The sequence below is a fragment of the Leptopilina boulardi genome, unplaced genomic scaffold (assembly GCF_019393585.1).
Source record: "Leptopilina boulardi isolate dan_hultmark-lab unplaced genomic scaffold, ZJU_Lbou_2.1 LbouV2_38, whole genome shotgun sequence".
Taxonomy (NCBI): domain Eukaryota; kingdom Metazoa; phylum Arthropoda; class Insecta; order Hymenoptera; family Figitidae; genus Leptopilina; species Leptopilina boulardi.
This window is the reverse complement of record NW_026137951.1, coordinates 1,197,116-1,203,272: the sequence shown is the minus strand read 5'-3', so window position 1 is coordinate 1,203,272 and position 6,157 is coordinate 1,197,116.

Below are 6,157 nucleotides of genomic sequence, written 5' to 3'. Positions count from 1 at the left end.
ATGTCAACTAAAGTTTAGTTGTGTCAACCAAAAAATTTTAGTTGCACATATATTAAATGAAATATTTGGTTGTCAGCTCAAACCTTTTTTCTCAGTGCAATCAAACTTTAGTTGGCACTACTAAACTTTGGTTAAAGCAACAAAATTCCTTTATTTTTCTTATTTGTTTGTATCAACAAAAATTTTATTGATTCAACAAACAATTTTGATTCCAAGTGTATTAACCAAAATATTTTGTTGTCAACTCAAACCTTTTTTTCTCAGTGTGATAGAAGTAAATTTTTTCAAAATGGAATTTTTATTTAACCAATTTTGCATTCAATAGAGTTTTTATTTAATTGGATTTTGCATTCAATAGAATTTCTGTATTTAATTGGATTTTTATTTTAGAGAATTTCCATTTAATCGAATTTTTATTTAGCAGAATTTCCATTTAATCAGATTTTTATTTAGCAAAATTTTTAATTTAATCTTATTTCTTTAAATTTCCATTTGTTTGAAATTTAGCCGAATTTCCATACGTGAAATTTTTTTTATATTGCAAATTTAGTCATTTAACTTCCATCTTTTGGTATTTTAGATACAGCAGACAAAAAAATTAAGGCTAATATTTTTTCTACAATGATTTAAATTTCTTGCACAAATTTTTGATACTTGCAAAATTGTAAACAAAATTCAGCTAAATGAAAAATTGAAAAATATAGAAATGAAATCGAAATTCAAACAGTAAATTTGGTTAATTAGAAATGTTTGTTGTATTGGAATTTGATTAAATATAAATTCTGTTAAATGAAAATTAATGAATTAAATTAAATTAAAATTTATTAATTAAATTAAATTAATAGAAAATTTAATAAACAGAATTTCGTTTAAAAAAATTGAAATTAGAAAAAATTGTTTAATTAAAATAAAAAGAAATAGGGATTTTGACAAATGGAAATTATGCTTAATAATTATTTGGTTAAATAGAAAGTCGATTAAATAAAAATTCTATTGCATATGAAAATTCAATTAAATTTAAGTTTAAATAAATGAAAATTTGCTTTAATATAGAAATTTAACGTTTAGGTGAATGGAACATTAGAAAATTACTAGAATCATCTCTCTAATAGAATGTATAGTGTTATAAAATATTGTAAAAATTCAGTTTCCGATTTTTAAATTTTCTAGTCTTGATTTTTAAGTTTCTTTTTCTAACAATTATTTTTCAAATTTCCTTTGAAAAATTTTTTATTTATTTATTTTTTTTTTAAGATTTAAATTTCAAGATTAGTGAAAATTTGAAGATGCGAATAAATGAGGAGGACTTTTATTTAATTTTGTAAAATATGAAAAATTATTTTTGATAGATAAATATATATATATTTACAAAATAAAATATTGTTCCTCGTATATTAATTTGTAAAGTATTGACAAATAATTATGGTTAATTAAATAAGTTTGTGTGAGAAAATGACGAGTGTGATTTCTATTTAAGATCACGAAATAACAAAAAAAAGAATTCAATTATTTAACTATGAATAATTTTGCTTATAATTTATAAATAAGCAAAAAGTCATTATTCAAGAAGTCAAAAGTAATTAGTTGTGTCGATTGTATGCGACTCACAAAATTACTGATTTATATCGTTGAGAAATTATTATACATATATATGCTATATATATATACTCAATTAAAAATAGTTTCAGTATGCTTGTTTTCGATTGAAAAAGATTATAACCTCAGTTTCTGAACAGGAAAGTGATGCAATCTATGCATTATACAATAAAAGTATAATTTATAACGAATCAATATTAATTAAAGCAACTTAAGATAAATGCATTTTTTTTATCTATATAGAAAAAAATGAAAATTAATGTTGGTTTTTTTATTTATATAAATATATTAAGAGTGTGTGAGATACTAATTAATTTATTAGTACGACTAAAGTTATATATATAGAAAAAAAACGTGCGAATGGGAATTTTTTATAATCAGCAGGGTATTTATATATAAATATTTGCTATATTTAAAAAAATTTATTTAAATATAAAAATCGAGTTTGAATGAATAATAAATTATTATTATTATCTAATTATATAATAGATTATATTAAACACATAAGTTGTGATTTGTGTGATACTCAGTATTTAAACTGGGATTTGTTGAATTTTCAACAATAGCGTGGAAATATGTTATAAATTTTTTTAATTTTCATCAATTTTTTTTTTTTTTTAGAAATTATATTATATAATAGTATAATAATAAATTTATTAATAAAATGAAAATAATTTATCAAATATTTATAATATAATATTATTAAAATAATAATACATTTTTTTAATACCATTTTCTAATAGTTATATATATTTTATATTTAATGAATTAACAAATTAATGCAAATTTCAAAGACTGATTTTTTTTATATTCTTTTTTCTTTTCTTATAATTAATTTTTTAATTTCTCACGCATATTTCCACGAAAATGTACTTAGATTGAATGTTAATTGCTCAATAATAATGAGGTGACATTTTTTAATTTAACAAAATAAAAAGTAAAAAAGTGTTTTGTAAATTTTGATATTACTTTTGTAATTATCAAAATAAACACACAAGAATGTTAAAAAGTGTGTTATATAAAAAATACAGCTGATTGGAAAAAGAAAAAATAATTTTCAAAAAAAAAAAAAAAATGATAAACGAAATTTTTAGATTCTACTGAATTAAAATACTAATTTTTAATTAATTGTACTTTCAATCAGCTGAATTTCTTATAGAAGAATATATTTTATAAAAAATATTTTCGTATGACAAAAAAAAATAGCTACATAATTGTAGCTTTTGTTCTTCTAGTTTTAAGAGTTTTTCTATTTTTCTTACGCTATTTTTGTAAATACTAGATATGCTTTTGAGATGAATTAAATGATTTATTTAATTGTCTTTTCATAAACCCCTTGTCTTTTTCCGTATCATAAAATCCTCTTTATTTCTAGAGGAATTTAATATTTAAATCGCGGAACGAAAATTGATTTTTGATTTTATCAAATTGAAAATTTTTTTTTTTTTTTTTTTTTTTTTTTTATTAATATTCTCATTTTATGAAAATATAAAAGATCTGGAGAATAAATTTTTGTTTTCAATGAATTGTAAATAAAGTGAAATTTTCTCAATGAGCTTTATATAGGTAATTCTTCTTATCTTGTTTCAAACATTGACTTAGATGCAAAGGCAGGATATAGGCAACTTCCTGTATGCAATGATTAAAAATGTCTCTCGTGATTATCCTCTATATAGGGAACCTGTTTTTACTCTCAGAGAGAATGAATTAATTCACATAATGGAACATTGAATATTCTAATAAGGATTAATCGATCGATAAAATATAATTCTTAAGAGTTTTTATAAAATATATATTTTTTTCATGAATGTGAGAAAATAAATTTAGTTTCGGTTATAAAAAAAAAAAATAAACTCGCCGCAGGAATATGCGAAAAAGTTAAAAGTTTTAATCTTTGAATTCAATTTCTTGCCTGCGGTGTGCATGAAAAATAAAAATTGAAATCTCATTTTAAGATGCGGTGCAAGGGATTGAAACAAGATCGAAGATCGATTTCAGATTGTACAACGTGTATTATAAAAGGGAAATGTGGAGCAATTGTGGTTTATAAATGTAATTATTAGAATAACTTTAACACCTTTGGATGTATTATATATCTTTCAATCGTTGGGCGACGATTCGATGTAATTTTTTTTTTTTATTTTCAAATCATTACAATCGTATTTTTATTTTCATATTAAGCTTCAGGCGAATTGCATATCTTCTTATCGATTCAAATTACTAGGTATTCGAGTTGATCGGTTCATTCAAATCGATGATATCAGCTTCTTTCGATAAAGTTCCATTCAATGACTATAGAAAAATTTTCATTTCGTCGTTTGACTAATAAAATTATTTTACATTGAAATTAGAAACCAATTTTCCTTCGATGAAAGAAAATTTTTATTTCTTCTGTAAGAAAAAAAAAAATTTTTTCTAGATTCAAAATAGATTTTAATAATATAAATTTATAATAAATATTAAAATTTTTTTTTTAGGAAAAATTAGAGAGTTATTTAATTATTATATTCTGTGATAATAAATTCAGATGCAAGTCGCGATTGCAAAGTAATTTTACAAATGAAATAAGAAGTTTTTCATCTTAATGCTTCCCAAGTTTGAAATTAGTTGACATGCTGGATACTAACTGATTTCCTGATATGATCTATCGCGCGCATATAAGAGAAGATGAAGCTCTCGTCCGATAATATAATCCTCATTTTTTTTGCATTTTTATTATTATTTTCGACTTGCACTTGCAATTAACAAAAAATGCGGATCTGTTGAGATTTTATCTGTTAAAATGCTTGTGCAGTGGTTCTCAAATATATTTTTTAAATGAAATTTTTTTTTCAATAATTGATTATTATAAATAGTTTATTGTTTATATTGTGTCTTACAATATATATATATATTTTTTTTAATACTTATTATTCTATAAGAATAAAAGCTACTTAACATGCCCGTATACACAAATATATATATACGTGTCTTACACACAATTATTTAAATTTTTATTTTATTATATATATTATATAGTAAAAAAAGTGTCCAAAAGTACAAAACTTGTCATACATACACTCCTCAGGAAAATATTTGTCCAGTCTTCCAAAAATCACGAGACGTCTACGTCTTCGTCAATATTTATATGATTCATCGGCTGTATTTTTTTGAATTGTTTTAATTAATTTTACCAAAAATATTTTTACTATAATTCATATAATTACAGTAAATAAAAAAGTAATTTTTTTTTAATGGAAAAAAAAATTGGAAAATAAAATAGAAAAAAAATTTTCATTCATCTCTTTGATAGATTTTGTACAGCTGACGATTCATATAATTTTATTGTGATAAATATATAGAAAAAATGTATTATATTTATAAAATATATTCTACAACATGCTGGCTTGGCAAGGAACGAGGATTAAACGTATTTTAAACGTTTGTACCACTTGTGAGAAAAACCTCGCATTCATTATTATAAACTAAGCGTAATCTTACGATCAACCAGGTATACAAGGAATATATATTGACAACTGGTTTTTTTTTTTTAAAAAGTACAATAAGTAACTATTTTCAAGTATATAAGGCAGTTGCATTATTTTTTTTTCTTCTAATCGTCATTCACTTTAGTTTGCATTTTCATATGTTCCAATTATGTATATAGAAAAACAAATTCTCGGATAAATTCTCGGATTTTATATACTATATAAATATAAAAAAAAAAAATTATGCAACAAAAATCGATTAAAAATTAATTATATCTATAGAAATTCGTGTGTTTTAAGCGCTAATGATAAAAATTATACAATTTTTTTTTTATATTTAATTATATATAATCGATGCTTACAAATTAAGGGATTGAAAAATTCGATTTTTATTTTTGGATAAAATTATTGCCAAGCCTTTGAATTCTTATGAAAATTCTCTTATATTCATATAAAGCTTGATCAGAGTCGTGGAAAAAATGAATAACAATTTTTTAAATTATTTTTTAAATAAATTTTTCCCCTCTAAACATGTTATTGACCATGAGGAAAAGTCGTTTTTTTTTTTATTTTTTCATTAAAAAAAAGAGGTAAAATTTACGAAAAAATATAGTCTCTTCCTCTCTTATGTTTTTTTTTTCGAATTAATTTTTACGAAAAATTGAAATTCCACATTATTAAATTCTAAATAAATTTTTTACAATTGACTTTTCAAAATTCATTTGATAAATTTCTTTTTTCTAAATCAATTTTTTCATCAACGAAATTAGATTAATTTTGCCAATATTTAAATTATATAAAATTTCTTAAAATTAGACAAAAATTACCATAGAAAAAATTTTTTTTTTTTACAGCAAAAATTTGATTTAAAATTTCTCTTTGGTTCAACCAAATATATATTTTCGTATATGGAATGAACAAAATTTTTTTTTTGAGATCACTGACCCTGACTGTGTTCTTTTCTTTTTAATCATTTGATTATTATGCTTCAAATTTCTAATTTACTAAATTGTGAAAATAATTTCTTTCGTTTTTATTAAAAGCGCAATTTTTTTTTCTTCTCGAGATGAAAAAAAAATAGTTTTCATTTTTTT